Raw genomic sequence first — 18,869 nt, forward strand, 5'->3', positions numbered from 1 at the left:
GAAAGATTGAGGGGATTGAATCTTTATTCAACAACTCTTCCTATACCTTTGTACAGGAGCCAACCGTTGTTAAACCGTGATGAACCCACACTTTTACTGTAGCGTGAACGCGAAGCGAGACTACGGCGTTACGCTAGAGCGCGTAAAATTCGTCATGCCTGGAACCTTTGTGCGTATGCCAGCTTACAAGTTGAATTCAGTATTTTTCAGGTAGCGGCTAAACATTGCCGTTTTATTCTGTAGTTTTATTGCTGATATCAAAAGAGAAATCATCAAAGTTTTTGTAAGGCTGAGTGGCAATGATTAACTGACATTCCTCGTGAAATAATCGTGAATTATACGATATTTAGCTTCTTTTCGTTGTTGAAAGGATTCAATCATGTTTCACCGTTGTTCATCACCGTTTAACAACTCGCGTCCGACGCGTCTACGTGGTGTACTTCGCTCGGGCAGCTAAGTAAACCATGCAGACGACGCGGCCGCATCGTTGTTAAACGGTGATGAACAACGGTGTCGGTGAAACATGATTGAATCCCTAAATGAATGGTGTTGAAATGTGTTACAACTTCAAAGATGATTGGTTTGTGTAGAAATCTGTGCTAGAGGGCTTATAACTTCTGATATCTTCTAGATTACGGTCCATATTTTAAATCCATGTTCAAAGACATTTTAAAAAATATGCTTTTTTTTTGCAGCTATGCATTAATTATGGCACTCTAGACATGAACCCTTGTGGGAGTGCTCCTACATCAAAATTTAGGTTCCACTTTCTGGGTTTCCACATTGCATGCATCAACTGCATTTTTTTACATTGCCTTGTTTATTGTGCATTTTATTTATACATGCCTTTTTGATGTTGTCTTTATTGTCAAACCCTGAGTTGGGTTTTCCAGTTGAGACCTGGGTAATACCTTCTTTATATGTTTTTTAAATAAAGTCTGCACAAAAAGTAACTCAGCTGTTATAAATACGCCTATAGATTCAGAACTAATAATTGTTTTCACAATATTTCAACATAAAAAGAAGGATGATTTATTTACACACATTTTGATACCTCATTCGTCAAATGTCGTTCAATATTAACAACACAGTAGTGCTTTTACAGAATTAAAAAGTTGCAGTTTACAGCGATCAATGGTTATAATGCCAGCACTGTAAACATGTAAAGCCTGCCGTTATCTTCGCGCTCACTTCAAATCAATGCAAATAACTGCTACTTTTAAATTGGGATATTTTTCTTTCAAAACACTGCTCTATTGTCAATTTGTGAACAAAATTGGACAAATGGGGTATCAAAATGCGTGTAAATAAATCATCCTTCTGTTTATGTTGAAATATTGTGAAAACAATTATTAGTTATGAATCTATAGGCGTATTTATAACAGCTGAGTTACTTTTTGTGCAGACTTTAGATTCAAAATGGGTTTAGATTTGACAAAGCAAAATACAATGCAAAAGAATGATAATGGTTTCTATCTGATATTGCATCATGCATAAGAAAGTAATTACAATGATAATTGATTCTGGTTCGGTACTTCACGGTTGTTCGATGTATATAGAATTGGCTTCATTATTAAGAAAATGCAAACTATAGATGGCGCTATTTATCATAAATCATATTTCTTAATTTGCAAGGGGTAGGTAATTATTTAAACAGAAGAAATAAAGGAAACAAGCAACAAAGTAATTTTATAATCATATTTAAAAAAAAAAGGAATTATTTTTATTAAAAGCCTGAAAGAGTATACAGTATCTAAATAGCGCCGCCAATCTTGTCATAAATAGATACATTTTATATCCGAAAAAGCTTTAAAAATGCTGTGAAAGTGAATAATGTTGTAAATAAGGGGAAATTAAAGTTTAAAAAATTACTCAAAAGCATCTGTATACATTAGTGTGATATGGCTTTAAGCTGTTTAAGCCTAAAAATTGTGTTGTACATGATGTCTTGTTTGAAAACCTAATAAATGATCACATCAAACAACCGTGACTTCCATGTGTATGGGAAAACAAATTTCGAATTATAAAAGCCATGATGTACGATTTCCTTCAAATTTTTAATTTGTTATTCTGGAACTCAAAATGCTGAATAACTGTCAGGAGGGGTTTCTGTCCATTTTAAGCTGAGATAACAAAGGAAAGTGAAAGAAATCCCACTGGTTATTTTGAAAGTTTAAATATATGCAATGGGAGGACATAAAGTCACAATATGACTTTATGTCATACTTTGCTTTGTTGACCTACAAACACTACAAATTTGGCTGGTTCCATTTAGGTGCAAGTTGGGACATGTGTATAAACATTACCAATATGTCAAAAAATAGAGTTTGAAAAAAAATTAACCAATTCCATATTATAAGATTGTACATTATGGCTTTAAAGTAATTTATTAGTAGTTAGTTATTATTGGTTTTATAGAATCTGTAGAATATCTTAGACTGGAGAAGGTATTGTACTAAACAATTTATCTCAATGTGTTGGCATTTTGCAATATTGGATTGTCATATATGTGTGAGAACCAAAATAGTCATTTTGTTGTATCACATTACCAAAGAAAATTATAATTTATTTTGCTCTGTTGTGGATATTTATGAAATGGTGGTTCAAATCTATAGGTTATATTCAGCCAAAGCAAATACAAAGAATGATAATGGTTTTATCTGATTGTTGCATCAAAGTACATGTAATTACAATGATTCTAGTGCATGCATGTGGATGTACATAAGTACAATAGTACATGCATATGTAAACACAGCCAAAAAAGAAAGTCTCCAGTAGTTCCCATCCCCATTTAATCAGATTTGGATGAGTTTATGGCAAAATAATTTATATAATAATTTTCTATACACTTTCCTGCCAAGATTGATACCAAATTTGATATCAAAATTTAATCATAATGAGCAAAGGAGCGTTGTTTGGAAATTCGTGCAATTTTGAAAATGACAAATTATTTAATTGACCACGCAAAAATCAATGCATGGTATCAGCTTATTATGTGGCCTGAAGCATGCCCGTACAGGAATCATTGCACCCTTGCCTGCGCACAATTGAAAGAGCGGGTATTCGATTTGCATTTTGACATGCATGGGCAAACCTTTAACCTGCCGGCCTATTCAGGCTTTACGTAATTCTTGGCACTCACGCTAGCTCTGCTACGTGATACAATTCCCTCTGTCATTTTTACAATTGCTCGAATTTCCAAACCAATGTTTCTATGCTCACGATGATTTAACTTTTGATATCAAATTTGGTATCAATCTTCGAAGGAGAATGTATAGAAAATTATTATATAAATTATTTTGCCATAAACTCATCAGAATCTGACTAAATGGGGATGGAACTACTGGAGACTTTCTTTTTTGGCTGTGTTTACTTGCATGGGTAAACAAAAATCTGAATAAATGGTTATGGAATGATGGAATGGGGCCGTAGTGGTACGCGACAATCTGTAAAGTGTACTGAGGCTTGTGGATCAACGTCTAGGCATTGTGCCTGTACGTAGTGTACTTTAAATTGCTGCGCCTTTTTTTCTATTTTATAATTATTCTTGTACTCATCTCGATGTATTTTGTTAACTTAATGTCAGCACATTGTGTGTTTCCTGTATGTGCTATATATCTGATGCATAGGGCATCAAAACTTGTCTTATGCACTTTATAAATATAATTTATGTTATGTTATAAATATTGTATAATTGCACTCGCGCCTAGTTTAGCGTACTTCCCGCTGTGTGTTCGCGTCTTGTAGGATTACTTCATTTTTGTCTCGCCTGATAAGGCAGGAGACTATATAATCACTTTTCCGTATGTATGTGTGTGCGTGCGTGTGTGTGTGTGTGACAAATTTGATTAAAGTTTTGGTTTTTCTCGGAGACTAGAGTCGCACGCTTCTCAAACTTGGTGGGTGGGTGCATCTTGACCCGAGACAAAACTGGTTTGTATTGGTTAGTGGGTCAAGGTCACTGAGGTCCTCTAGGGGTCATCTGAGGTCAAATTAGTAAAAACTGCCATATGGGCATGAAACTTGGTAGGTACAGTCAACATTTCAAGCCAAATTTTTGGAAGGTCATTTCAAGGTCACCAGGGGTCATCTGAGGTCAAATTAGTAAAAACTGTCTGATGGGCATGAAAGTTGGTGGGTACAGTCAACATTTCAAGCCCAATTTTTGGAAGGTCATTTCAAGGTCACCAGGGGTCATCTGAGGTCAAATTAGTAAAACTGTCCGATGGGCATGAAAGTTGGTGGGTACAGTCAACATTAAAAGCTAAATTGTTGGAAGGTCATTTCGGGGTCACCAGGGGTCATCTGAGGTCAAATTAGTAAAAACTGTCGTATGGGCATGAAACTTGGTGGGTACAGTCAACATTTCAAGCCAAATTTTTGGAAGGTCATTTCGAGGTCACCAGGGGTCATCTGAGGTCAAATTAGTAAAAACTGTCGGATGAGCATGAAACTTGGTGGGTACAGTCAACATTTAAAGCCAAATTTTTGGAAGGTCATTTTGAGGTCACCAGGGGTCATCTCAGGTCAAATTAGTAAAAACTGTCAGATGGGCATGAAACTTGGTGGGTACAGTCAACATATAAAGCCAAATTTTCGGAAGGTCATTTCGAGGTCACCAGGGGTCATCTGAGGTCAAATTAGTAAAAACTGTCGAAGGACATGAAACTTGGTGGGTACAATCAACATTTTTTGGACGGTCATTTTGGGGTCACCAGGGGTCATCTGAGGTCAAATTAGTAAAAATTAGTTGTATGGGCATGAAACTCAGTGGGTACAGTCAACATTTAGAGCCAAAGTTTTGGAAGGTCATTTCAGGGCCACCAGGGTCAAATTAGTAAAAACTGTTGCATGGGCATGAAACTTGGTGGGTACAGTCACCATCAGCCAGATAATCGTGCCCAGCCGATAACCGCCAAATTCATTTACCTCTACCAAAAGTAATTGCAAAAGCAAGCGGTTGCGAAAGCAGGCGAGACTCGTGGTTCGAGAACCGCCTTGTTCTTGACAGTGGGTACATTGATATTGGTTAAAATTTACAACATTTTTAGTATTTTGTTTTAGTATTTTGTTTGTATTTTATTTTGTTTGTTATAAAAATAGCAGAAATTGCCAAAATTCTTTGTTATGGATGAAACAAGGTAACAAATGCAGATATTTGTTAATCGAGAAATTGGACCCAATAATGCACTTTGCATTACCCCCTGCAGGGCTTGTTCTTTGGAGGCATCAACATCTCAAAACATGCATTATTAAGTTCAATTTCTCAACAAGTTATACACATTTATTAACATTAATTATGCATATATAATTTATTCACTCAGGTTATACAGTGTGTGGTAGTAAAAATATTAGTCATGTATAAAGTATTATTTAGTTTCTGATCATTTTTCTAAAACAACTGAAGAGTGCTTTTTCAAAACATAGTCTCGGGTCATTTTTCCAACCATAACCACTTTAGTCACATGTAGACAGATCCAGATGGATCCAGGTTTCAATAATGTAGGCATTTCATATTAAACGTGAATAAACAACATACATGTATTAATGGTCATTTGACGGAAATCAAAGCATGTTAATGTTTCTTTGCCATTAGGAGTGGGCTATAGATGGCTCATTTGTTTTTTGTTCTACATAACCTATCTCAGCATGAAATTACAAAATTTTTGGCAGTGCCCACATGCTCAATTTTGACCCAAAATGGCAATTTTTAAGAAAACGGAATGTCCGATTTTCATGAAAATTTCAAAATTAGGTATCTTTAGCTCATTTACATTATTTAGACACCAAAATCATAGCAATATGCCAGAAAAGGAGTACTATGAAGGATTTTGTACTCAAATCCACTCATCCACAAAGATAAGGTATGGTGACACAAGAGGGCGCTGCACACTTTTTTCTCGGACACCAGGCCAAAACTTTTGTCATTTCATGTTGAGATACATGTAGATTATAAAGAACAAAAAAAACTGTTTAGAAACAAAAATAACCAAAAAAGTCATTTTGGCTTCGATATAGCCCACTGGTATTACCATTGCATTACCCATAGAACTTGCGGTTATTTTGTATTTCATTTTTTAGGCTCAAGACACCAATATTGAGTGTCTTTTGAATTCAGCTCCCTCAAATGACCCTAAATATTTATTTGCTTTTATCATGAAATGCTTTCTACATATTGAAATATATTACAAATATTGAAATCTAGACTTACCTGAAAGCTGTCTTCAATTATTTCAAATAGGCCTTAAGGGATGGGGTATGAACGTTTGGACAGTATTTATTGTGGGACATTAGAGCACATCAGACATAGCGCATTGATTTTTTGAAATTCGCAATGTAATACAAATTTTATGGCAAATCATTAAAAATGATATTTTAGATATTTAAAAGTACTCGAAGTAAACTTTATAAATCTGATGATTTATACTAAAAGTGCATGTAGGTGGGATGAAAAGCCAACAATCAATTGAAAATTTTGACCTTTCGTATTGAAGATATGGATTTTTTCCCAAAACACCAAAAAAAATTTGGTCTTTTTGGGAAAAAAATCCATATCTTCAATATCAAAGGTCAAAATTTTCAATTGATCGTCGGCTTTTCTCCCAGCTACATACACTTTAAGAATATATCATTAGATTTATAAAATTTACTTCGAGGACTGTTATATATATCAAAATGTGAAAAATATCAAATTTTAATAATTTGTCATAAAATTTGTATTATATCGTGAATTTCAAAAATGAAAATTATTTGATATCAGAAATACATTCTTCGTATTCAGAATGCAATTCGATATGTCTGATGTGCTCTCATGTCCCACAAAAAATACTGTCGAAACGCTTAAAACGCTCATTCCAGATCCCTTAAAGTTGGTCAGGTGTTTTGAAAATTAATAAAAGTGCAACAATTTGCATTTTCATTTGACAGTTTCAATTTATCAAAAAAATGGGAGAAGCAGTTATTGTAGTACCTCCATAGCTAAAAAGAGATATTTTTTCAAAGACACACTCTCAGGCCTGTGGTTACCACAGTAATTTTTTAAATTTTGACCACCCCAGTATTACAATAGTTCTTTACAATGTTGGACATTTTTCATTCGCAATTATATAATTGTTGTAAAACATATCAAGGAAAAATTGTAAACAAAAGGTGGAGGTTGAAAATAAAAGTTAATTGATGGATTTCAAACAATATTGCATGTTGCCATTTTTTGTCATGTAAGTCAGTCAAACTTTTTATTAAAATTTATTATAATCAGTGTTGCCAGTCTTCAGGAAATTTCCTGATTTCAGGAAATTTTACTTGGATGACCCTGTAGAAATGTATAGGCAAAGTACATTTTTCAGGAAGTTTTTTACCATTTCAGGATTTTTTGACAACTGACATCTCTGTATAATGATGTATGTTGACTATGTTCCATAACTGGATGCTCATCTGGAAGCTGTAAACCGTTGTCTTAGCATCTTGGATACTGAGATGAAACCGAAGAAAACACTCATTAATTTTGTCGACCTTGTCTCACTTCTTCTCTTTCAATAAATATTTGCAAAGCTTGTGCATGTGATTCAAATGATTTGATACTGAATTAAAAATAAAAGGCCTTTTCTTTTACATATATCATTCTACTGAAGTTTTAAAAAAATCCCAAAAAGATTTTCCTACCACATACTCGGCAGTGTTTACTCTCTCTCTGGAATTTGGGTGCGCCAAATGAAACATTTTCTTCCCAAATTGACCCAATTTTGGCTCAGTAATTCCCCAAATTGACTGGGCCAAAATTGAGACATACGTCCTCTGAGTAAACACTGATTACTCGGTGCCATACTTGAAAAGTTTGATGGACTCAAAACTCAAGATCAGACACCAGGGACAAAAGCAAATTTTCCCTTTAGAATGCCATTTCTTTAAATGTTATACTGAATTGAAATGATTGAGGCCCCTGGAAGCTGATGGATTTTAGCCTTTTTATAGGCATACTCGCATGAATATATTGACAGCCTTTACTATTCAACTTATTAGACTCCGAGGCTATCAGTATGAAGGCGCTTTATTTGCTAAGAAGGGACAAAAGGCAGAGACCTTCCACAAAAACATTTGGAGTTTGATCAACTATTATATACTGATACGTACGTAGCTGTACAAATATGGTAAGACCAATATATTGTAATGTTTTGGTGGAGGGTGTCTGACTTTCATCTCTTTCATAAAAAAAACTTCATTTATTATATTTTGCAGTAAACCTTTGACGAGAGCGTATTTTAAGCGGACATCCCGGGCATTTGTCTCTGATTGGCTGCTGAGACGATCTGCTCTTGCCAAGTGGAAATTTATGAATGAACTTTGCACTGTACGCGTGTTAACTCTGACTTTCAGCATCACGGTAGTACGCGCTTATCGAAGGTTTACTGCATAATATTAAAGGGGCATATATTCTACGATTTCTAGCCTAAAGATTTGAAAATGTGGTTGCGAAGAAGGATTTTTATTTGCTGTTTGCTGTGTTGAACACCTTGTATTAAGAATTCCTAATCACCAGTTTGCCGTGTGTCAATAAAAGTTAATTAAGGTACTGCCATGGTGATAAACCGTATTCATTCCATTAACCACTCAGGGCCCAAAGCAAGTAAGTTATTTTTATTTAGCGCCCATTTGCAATTTTTAAACCATTGCTACATCTGCACTCTTGGTCACCGCCAACTGATGTCCTTTGTTGTTCATGTAAATATTACCACTACTCAGAACCGGCATGTGAACCCATGATATGGAGGTCAAAATTGCCACAAAATTTGTGTTTTTACTTGAAAATTATGCATGAATATATTTAATAAAGATCTGTAACTGAATTGCCATAGAATGACATGATTTTTGCAGAGAGTTTTGGAATTTTGGACATGTTGAATAACCATAACTTTACACTGAAGCCCGTCACTTATATAGAAATTTATCCAGTGGGAGCGTAATAATGTCTTGTATTTCAAGATCGATGAAAAGTCACTTGGTGGGCACCTGTACATGTAGGGGTATGGACGGTTAATGGAACAAATGTGTCACATGTAATCTGTGAATTAGGAGTTCCACAAGGACTCAGATTTTAATTGATGATTTAGTGCAGCATAACAAAATTAAGAATGTTCTTGCTGTTTTATATCTTTATTTTATCCCAGGGTTCAACACAAGCTGTGTGTAGATTGAAAATCAACTGATGTTTCTTCATCAAGCAACACACACTTTATCACCAAGAAATGCATGTTGAAGAAAACCATGACAACTTCTAGCAAGGCATAGGTTGGTAAACTTCATTTCAATCTCGCAAGCACTGCATGCAATGTAGAAAATATAGACTAGTGTTGAAGCAACATCATAATTTCTGTATCTGAGATGATTCAGTGGTTGTGAACAAAATTGAAATTCCTAATGTTAATGATCCACCAACCCCACCCTTGAGGTGCCACAGAGGTAGAATTCAACCATGTCATGAATAGGTTTACACTCAGAATTTGATCATGACTTCACTAACCTTTAATGTGTCTCCACAAGTCTCAACCAAAGGAATATTTAATGATAAATGGTTCAAATCAGAATACAATGTAGAGGGGGATGAAGATGAAACCTAATTTGTCAAGTCATTCAGGATTATGAGTGTTTTGATGAAGATGGAAGTGTAATTGACCAAAAGCGGACATTTAAAATAGAAGGAAATGATGACATACATGTAATGTCGTCTGTGAAACAAGTGGGGCTTCCAGAGCAAAGTATTGACTCAAATACAGAGCGCGATTATGGGTGTTTTCAAGACAATGTTAGAAATATAGATGTCCAGGAGCTGGAATTGCAAATGGAAAAATGTGATGAGATGATGTCATCCATGAATGAAGAAGAGCTTCCAGAGCAAAGTATTGACTCAAATACAGAGCAGGATTATGAGGGTTTTGAAAAAGAAGATGAAAATGGAAATGTCCAGGAGCCGCCACTGCAAGTTGAAAGTAGTGATGAGATAATGCCGTCTATGAAACAAGAGGAGATTCCAGAGCAAAATACTCACACAAAAACAGAGCAGGATTATGAGCATTTGCCAGATCAAATACAATACATTGATAGTACAGTTCACAATGTAGGGAGCAGCTCCTGTATGGTAGGGCCAAATAATGAAGTAACAATTCAGAAGTCATTTGATAATGTACATAGTATCCAAAGAAATGAAGTACATGTAGGAAGGGGTGCTTTTTCTAGTGTAGATGCACGTCATGTCCATGGTGATAATATGAGTAAACAATCAAAGCGTAGAAATGCTGACCAAATGAAATGTATCAAATGTGGTGAATTGTTTGTAGATACTGAAGCCTTTGCAAAACATATATTAAAAATGTCTTGCAGTGCTAGTGATGGGGAAAACACATCCAGAGAGAAATATGTTTGTGGTAGCTGTGGAAGCCAGTGCAATACAAGAGATGATCTCATAATGCATGAAAACAACTGTGGCAATGTAAATAGTCATGAATTGCAAATTGACTCAAATACAGAGCAGGGTTTTGAGTGTTTTCAAGATAAGGGTGGAAATGGCCCGGAGCTGCCATTGCAGCTGGAAGGATGTGATGAGATAATGCCATCCACGAAACAAGATGAGCTTCCAGCACAAAGTATTGGCTCCAATACAGAGCCAAGGTATGAGAGTTTTCGAGAAAAAGATGGAAATGTAAATGCCCAGGAGTTGACATTGCAAATTGAAAGAAGTGATGAGATAATGCCATCCATGAAACAAGAGGAGCTTCCAGAGCATAGTATTGACTCAAATACAGAGCCAAGGTATGAATGTTTTCAAGAAAAAGATGAAATGCAAATAGAAACTAGTGAGGAGATAATGCCGTCCATAAAACAAGAAGAGCTTCCAGAGAAGAGGATTGACTCGAATACTGAGTTAGATTATGAGTGTTTTCAAGGAGAAGCTGGAAAAGTTAATGACCAGAAACTTCCATTGCAAGTAGAAAGAAGTGATGAGATAATGCCATCCACAAAACAAGAGGAGCTTCTAGAGGAAAGTCTTGTCCCATGCACAGAGCAGGGTTATGAGTCTATTGAAGAAAAAAATGGAAATGTCCCGGAGGTGCCATTGCAAATTGAAGGAAGTGATGAGATAATACTGTCCATGAAACAAGAGGAGCTTCCAGAGCAAAGTATTGACTTAAATACAGAGCCAAGATATGACGGTTTTCGTGAAAAAGATGGAAATGTATATGCACAGGAGCTAACGTTGCAAATCGAAGGAAGTGATGAGATAATGCCGTCCATGAAACAAGAGGAGCTTCCAGAGAAAAGTATTGACTCAAATACTGAGTTTGATTATGAGTGTTTTCAAGAAGATGGAAAAGTGAATGACCAGAATCTACCATTGCAAGTGGAAAGAAGTGAAGAGATAATTTTGACCGTGAAACAAGAGGAGCTTCTGGAGGAAAGTGTTGACCCATACACAGAGCAGGGTTATGAGTCTATTGAAGAAAAAGATAGAAATGTCCAGGAGCTGCCATTGCAAATGGAAAGAAGTGATGAGATAATGCTGGGCGTGAAACAAGAGAAGGTTCCAGAGCAAAGTACATGTATTGACTCAAATACAGAGCAGGGTTTGGAGTATTTCCCTATAAGATTAAGAAGACCAGATGTAATTCAACACTTTGATAGTATGGTTCACGATGTAGGGAATGGGTCCTGTATGATAAGGCCAAATAATGAAGTTAGAGTTGATGCCTTTTCTGTTACAGAGGAGTGTAATGAAGATAATATGGGTAAACCATCAGAGCCACCTGTACATGTAAATGCTGACCAAATGAAATGTATCAAATGTGGTGCATTGTTTGTAGATACTAAAGCCTTTGCAAAGCATATATGTCTTGCATTGCTGGGGAAAACACGTCTTATAGGAAATTTGTATGTAGGGTCTGTGGAAGCCAGTACAATACAAGAGATGACCTCACGAAAATAACCATATTGAGTTTTCTTTCAAATGCAGTTTTTGCGAACAAATTTTCTCTTGCTCTGATGCTTGCTTATAAAGACATGCGGAACAGTGCATGGTATTGTCAGGTCAAAGGTCACAAGATGACATTGGTAGAAGAAGCAAATATGATGACAAAGTGAACTATGCGTTGAAAGTAATATGTAAAAAGTTGAAGTACTGTGCAGATTGTCATCAAGCTTTTACTTCAAACTTGGATTTTCTCAAACACCAAGAAGAGAGCCATGTTGAAAAACAAAATGCATGCAAGCAATTTTTGTGTTCTGGTTGTGGTGAGGGTTTCTCTCATGCGGATCTTTGTTTGGAACATGCTAATGGGTGTGAGCTTTTACCTGGTATGGTAGAAACTGACTTAAAGGAAGATGAAAATGTCATTGAAGAATTAGCTAGCCCTGTAGGTGATGAAATGGGCAATGATTCTACTGCGAATTCGTTGCCAAATGAAATGAAAGGATTATTCCAGATTGTATGTGAAAAATTACATTACTGCGAAGAATGCAAGAAAGCTTTCACTTCCAAATTGGACTTTGCCAGACACCAGAGGGAACATAATGAAAAGCAGTACCACTGTAGATATTGTCGGCGAGATTTTAAACAGTGGGAAACTTTTATTTGGCACCTACAGAATATTTGCAAGAAGTTTCGTACATGTAGCTGTTGTCATAAGGAATTCCGTAAAGTTCTTTACCGGTTAAAACATGAGCTTACAAATGAATCTTTGTCAAATGCAGTGAGAAAAGCCTTTAAAATAAAACTGTGCCCAGTTTCCAAAGCATATTGCTGTTGTAAATGTGGAAAGAGATATACGAAGTATGAAGATTGCTGGCATCATAAAGTCCTGTATCATGCCAAGATGAAACATACAAAAGTACCTCCAAAGAGAAGGACTAGTCATGCTGCAGAAGTTGGTACAAAGACGTTTAGTATAGAAGAATGCAACATCAAAACCAAGATATTACCGTCAACGTCGGATCCCTCAAAAAATGTCCACCTGTTCTGGATGTCACAAGAGATTTTTCAGATTGGATATTTGTATGAGTCATCAGATGAAATGTAAGTTTGTATCGAAAGGGAAAGGCACTGAAAAGGTGAAATGGCATCAGGTAGGGGGCTATATAGATGGTCATAACATAACACCATCAAGTGGTGTTGAACCTGTGTGCCTTAATAACAGAGATAGTAGTATGGAGAAAGTAAGTGGAGGAGAGGATGTTGATGGGAGAAAAAACAGAGTCGATGATGAGGAAATTGAGATGGATGGTCATAGCATGATAGAAGGGGGTGACTGTGTAAATATTGTTGATCCAATAGGGATGAATTCATCCAGAAAAACAAGCAACAGATCCAACACAAATGAAAATACAGGAGATCAAGGCATTCATGAGAGCGGCCAAGGTGATGCAGATGTGGCAAGAAGGTTGATTAATACAGGGAGCATAAAAGGTATTGATGACAAGAATAAAGAAGTAGAATCTAATGATGATGATTGGGCCCCTGAAAATGCAAGCTCGAGTGCATGACTTTCAGAACCGAACTTTAATTCCAGTGATGATGATTTCGAACCAGGAAACATTAGTGATCAAGAAACTGAATAAAGCAATATTATAACATTTTCAAAAAAATAGATTAGCATTTCTTTGCCATAAAATGTTAGCTTTTACTGTCAGATATATCCCTTTTATTTTTGAGCCGAACAACTACGGCAAAGCAAAGAAAATTGGAATTTACTACCAGCGGCGTGTCGCCAATACATACCACTCCTTCGGTCATGTTGTGGTACGACCCTTTGTTGTGTATATCACCGTCCGCCCCACGGCGTACATACTGTGTGTTATGAACATCGTGTATGCGTTCGACTAACGATTCCATCGTAATAATAAATGGCTGAATCAGCCTTTTATTCAAAATCTCTGATTTTGACAAAACTACAGCACCTAGAGTCTTGATTTTTGCAGGGTATATTGGTTTAATAAAGTACAATTTAATCGTGTAAAAAATGAATTAAAAAATTCAGTGAGGGCGTCCTCCTCAGCAAATGTTATAATATGGCTTTAAGTCAGAGAGCAAGAGCAGGTGGCAGACTGATGAAAGGAGATTCTATGTGTGGTGATGATGAATTTGTTTAGTACTCCTTCCTACTTGAATAGTCACATGATTACCCACTCGAATCAGAGAAAGTTCAAGTGCAGAAAATGCAGTACTGCTTGTAAGAGAAAAAGTCACTTGACCAGGCACAAGATATATGTATGCAAGGGAGTTTCAAAAGCTGGCAATAAGAGCTCCAAAGAGAAAAAAAAGTAATTCAATATTTAGAAAAGATGTTGAAGACAAGATGACGGGTGGTTTGGCACCTGTGGTATGCCCTAGTGTAGTGTGTGAAAAGATAGGAGTGGAGGATAAGGAATGTGTGAAGGATCGTCATGATATGATAGGAACCTGTGATTTTGAAATTGAAATTGATGACCTGGTACAAGAGACCGTTGAGGAAATAACGATAGACATGAACTCAACCAGAAAAGGAAGCAACGAAACTAACTTAAGCAAAGTTATAGTGGATCAAGATATTCTAGAAAGCGACCAAGATGTTGATGTGGTGACAAGTAGGTTGAAGAAAAGAACAAAAAGAATAAGGTATGAGATGGAAGATGATGACTCTGATGAGGAAGGGATGAGGACAGTAAAGATAAAGGAGTTGATAGGAGAATAGAAATGAACTCAAGCAGAAAAGGAAGCAACGATTTGAACAGAAGTGAAGTTGCAGGAGATCAAGATATTCATGTTGGCAACCAGGATGATGAAGATGTGAGGAGAAGGTTGAGGAAAAGAACAACAAGTATAAGGTATGAGATGGAAGATGATGACTCTGATGAGGAAGGGGATGAGGACAATAAAGATGAAGGAGTTGATAGGAGAATAGAATTGAACTCAAGCAGAAAAGGAAGCAACGATATGAACAGAAGTAAAGTTGCAGGAGATCAAGATATTCATGTTGGCAACCAGGATGATGAAGATGTGAGGAGAAGGTTGAGGAAAAGAACAACAAGTATAAGGTATGAGATGGAAGATGATGACTCTGATGAGGAAGGGGATGAGGACAGTAAAGATAAAGGAGTTGATAGGAGAATAGAATTGAACTCAAGCAGAAAAGGAAGCAACGATATGAACAGAAGTGAAGTTGCAGGAGATCAAGATATTCATGTTGGCAACCAGGATGATGAAGATGTGAGGAGAAGGTTGAGGAAAAGAACAACAAGTATAAGGTATGAGATGGAAGATGATGAGGAAGGGATGAGGACAGTAAAGATAAAGGAGTTGATAGGAGAATAGAATTGAACTCAAGCAGAAAAGGAAGCAACTATACAAACAGAAGTGAAGTTGCAGGAGATCAAGATATTCATGTTGGCAACCAGGATGATGAAGATGTGAGGAGAAGGTTGAGGAAAAGAACAAAGAGAATAAGGTATGAGATGGAAGATGATGAATCTGAGGAGGAGGGTAATGAGAACAGTAAAGATGAAGGAGTTGATTTGATTGATGATGAAAACAGAAAAAGTGACAAGATTGCAGAAATAGAATCAGATGATGATGAGTGGGTTCCAGATACATTATTAAAAAGGTCAAGTGCATGGATGTCAGAAACAGACTCTGAATCCAGTGATGATGATTATCGACCATCAAGGTCAAATACTGTGCACAGCTATGTATGTGTATGTGGTAAGTCATTTGCTCTGGCCTCCATATTAGCACAACACATGCTGGTTCACGGAGATGAGAGGAAGCACAAATGTAGCAAGTGCACCATCTCATTCAAAACAAACTCTCATGTGGCAATGCACATAGCAAGCTGTGTGCGGGTTTGCATCCACTGTGGGAAGGAGTTTGAATCGAGAGAGGAGTGTGACAAGCACGAATCAATTTGCCCTGTAGGATTGTTAAGGAGTTTTAAAAACAGCCGTACCTGTGATGAGAGTGAAAAGGTTGGTCATGGTATAGTCAAAGAATCAGCAGCAGATTTACCTGCAGATAAAACAAGTTCAATTGGTGGAAAAGATATTGACGTCAAGGTCAAACAAATAATGCGCACAAGTGCTTGGCTGTCAGAACCAGCCTCTGATTATGGTGATAACAGCGATTTACCTGCAAAGTCAAATACAGTGCACAGTCATGTGTGTAAAGTTTGTGGGAAGTCTTTTCCCTTTGCCTCTGTATTAAAGCAGCATATGCTGGTTCACTCGGATAAGAGGAGGTACAAGTGTAGGAAGAGAGAAGTGAAGGATAAGGAAAAGATGAAGGATAGTCATTACAAGACAGAAACAGTTGAAAGTAAAAGGAGAATTCTTGACAGGGTTATGAAAAGAATGAATTCAGTCAACAAACAGGGCTGGGAGGGGCAGTTAGAGTGTAGGAAGTGCACCTTCCCTTTCAAAACAAAAGATCGCTGGAAGAGGCACATGGCAATCTGTGTGAGAGTTTGTGTCTACTGCGGGATGGAGTTTGAATCAAGAAAGGAGTGTGACAATCATGAAGCAATTTGCCATGTCGGATTGCAAGTGAATGGGCCAACGGGTGTTGGAAATGGTAGCGGCTGTGACGGAAGTGATGATAGTGGAAAGGTTGGTCATGGTGTGATCAAAGAACCAGCTGATATATGTGCTGATGAAACTAGTTCAATTGGTAAAAAAGATGTTTCCGACAAGGTGACAGATAGTTGCGTACTCAAGTGCTTGGCTGTCAGAACCAGTCTCTGATAATGATGATAAAATTGTTTCAACTGCTGGGTCAAATACTATGGACAGGGGTGTGTGTAAAGTTTGTGGGCAGTCTTTTCCTTTGGCCTCTCTATTGGCACAACACATGTTGGTTCACTCAGATGAAAAGAGTGACATGAAAAGGCACATGGCTATATGTGTACAAGTTTGTGTCTACTGTAGGAAGAACTTTGATTCAAGAGAGGAGTGTGATAAACATGAATCAATTTGCCCTGTAAGATTTAAAGTGGATGGGCTAAATGCAGTTGTAAACACTAGTGTCTTCAGCAAAAGGGATGATGGTGGAAAGATTGATGATAGTGCTGTCACAGGTTCAGCAGGTGATTTATGTGATGCAAGTGAGAAGGATGCTAATGATGAGGTTATGGGACAGACAGTTAGTGAAGGAGATGTAAAGAAGAAAGAAGTTACATGTGATGATAAGTGGATACCAGCAGAATCAGACTCGGACTCCAGTGATGATGATGATGATTACTGTTTTACTGGTCTTTCCCAACTCCTGTGAAAAACTATGCAAAGAAGAAATTTGCAATAATAAATGATGAATATTTGTGTACAGTATGCAGTCAATCTTTCGCAAAGGCTTCACATTTGAAAATTCACATGGTTGTTCACTCTAATCCTGTGTACCAGTGCAGCAAATGCAAGATCCGATTCAAACGTAAAATTTATTTACAGAAGCACCGCAGAACCTGTGTTAATGCTTGCAAGTATTGCGATAAAGAGTATGAATCAGAGACGGAAGATAATGGACATGAGGAGCGGGGTTACAAAAATGTCAAAACCAAACAATATGCATGTTCATTCTGTGGACAGGACTTTCCTAATTGGTCTCGTTTGCAGTATCATGAACTCACTCATGGGAAGAAAGAGTTTGTTTGTGAAACCTGTGGCAAGGCCTTTTATCGGAAAGGAGATTTGACTAAACATCTAGAAAGTCACCTCACTGAGAAACCCTTTCTGTGCCAGCAATGTGGTTTTCGCGCAAAATGTCAGCGATTATTGAAAAGACATCAATTGATCCATATGAAGGAAGGAGCTTTTAAATGTGATTACTGTGGCAAGCAATTCAAATCATATGCCAGGTTAAAATGTCATTTAACTATGCATACAAGAGTAAAAGCATTTAAATGTTCCTACTGTGACTTACGTTTTGCAACTCCAGATGGACGATCTACACATGAGAAATCACACAGGATGGAAATGAAACATCAATGTGATATTTGCCAGAAGAAATTCAATTTACGGCAACACTTGCGGCAACATCTGAAGGTACATAGTGATGAGCGCCCTCATAAGTGTTATATATGCAGGAATGGTTTTAAGATAGGACACCACACACCGACACCGCCTGGCTAATAATTATTTGGTGCAGAAGGGACACTAAAATGAATACACGGGATCGATACACGTGAATTGCTATGCACGATTTTGATATCAGACGAAAATCTTCTGATACCGGGTTAGAAAATGATGAATATCTCCGTCATGATTTTTTTTTCTCAAGAAACCAGATTTGGTCTCATAAACTTGGAAATACGTGTTGAACAGATATGATAGTCGCTAGAATGCGCTTTGAAAATTGGCCGTGCGCTTTGAACTCAAAATTTGACCATTTTATATTGCGTTGGTCCTGTTATGGACTACAGCGTGCAGCGTGAAGTACAGCTGCACTCACTGTAGGCAGTATAAAAGTCGATGACCATTGACCTCAATGGGGTATACAAGCTTAATCACACACAACCAAGATCGATTACCCGGCTATTGTGAGTAGCCTTAGTTATGTCCCTCGACTAATTATTAGTTTAAAAGAGCTTTAAAGGTTTGAACCAAATGGCTAATCGTGGCTGTGGATTTAACCTACCATGGCGATTCCTGCCATGAAGATATAGGGTCGAAGACACTGTGCACCATTTGACTCAGCATATGGCTACTCACAATAAGACAGATCGAAAGAAATACTGAGCATCTCTTCTGTCTGAAGATATTTCATGCTAACTTCATTCACAGAAAGTAATATTGCCCTTGTCAGTAGGTAAATGTCATTTTGGAATAGTGGATTCAAACTGTGATTGGCTTTTATCTGATATTGC

Source organism: Amphiura filiformis, chromosome 2, assembly GCF_039555335.1.
Source record: "Amphiura filiformis chromosome 2, Afil_fr2py, whole genome shotgun sequence".
Taxonomy (NCBI): Eukaryota; Metazoa; Echinodermata; class Ophiuroidea; order Amphilepidida; family Amphiuridae; genus Amphiura; species Amphiura filiformis.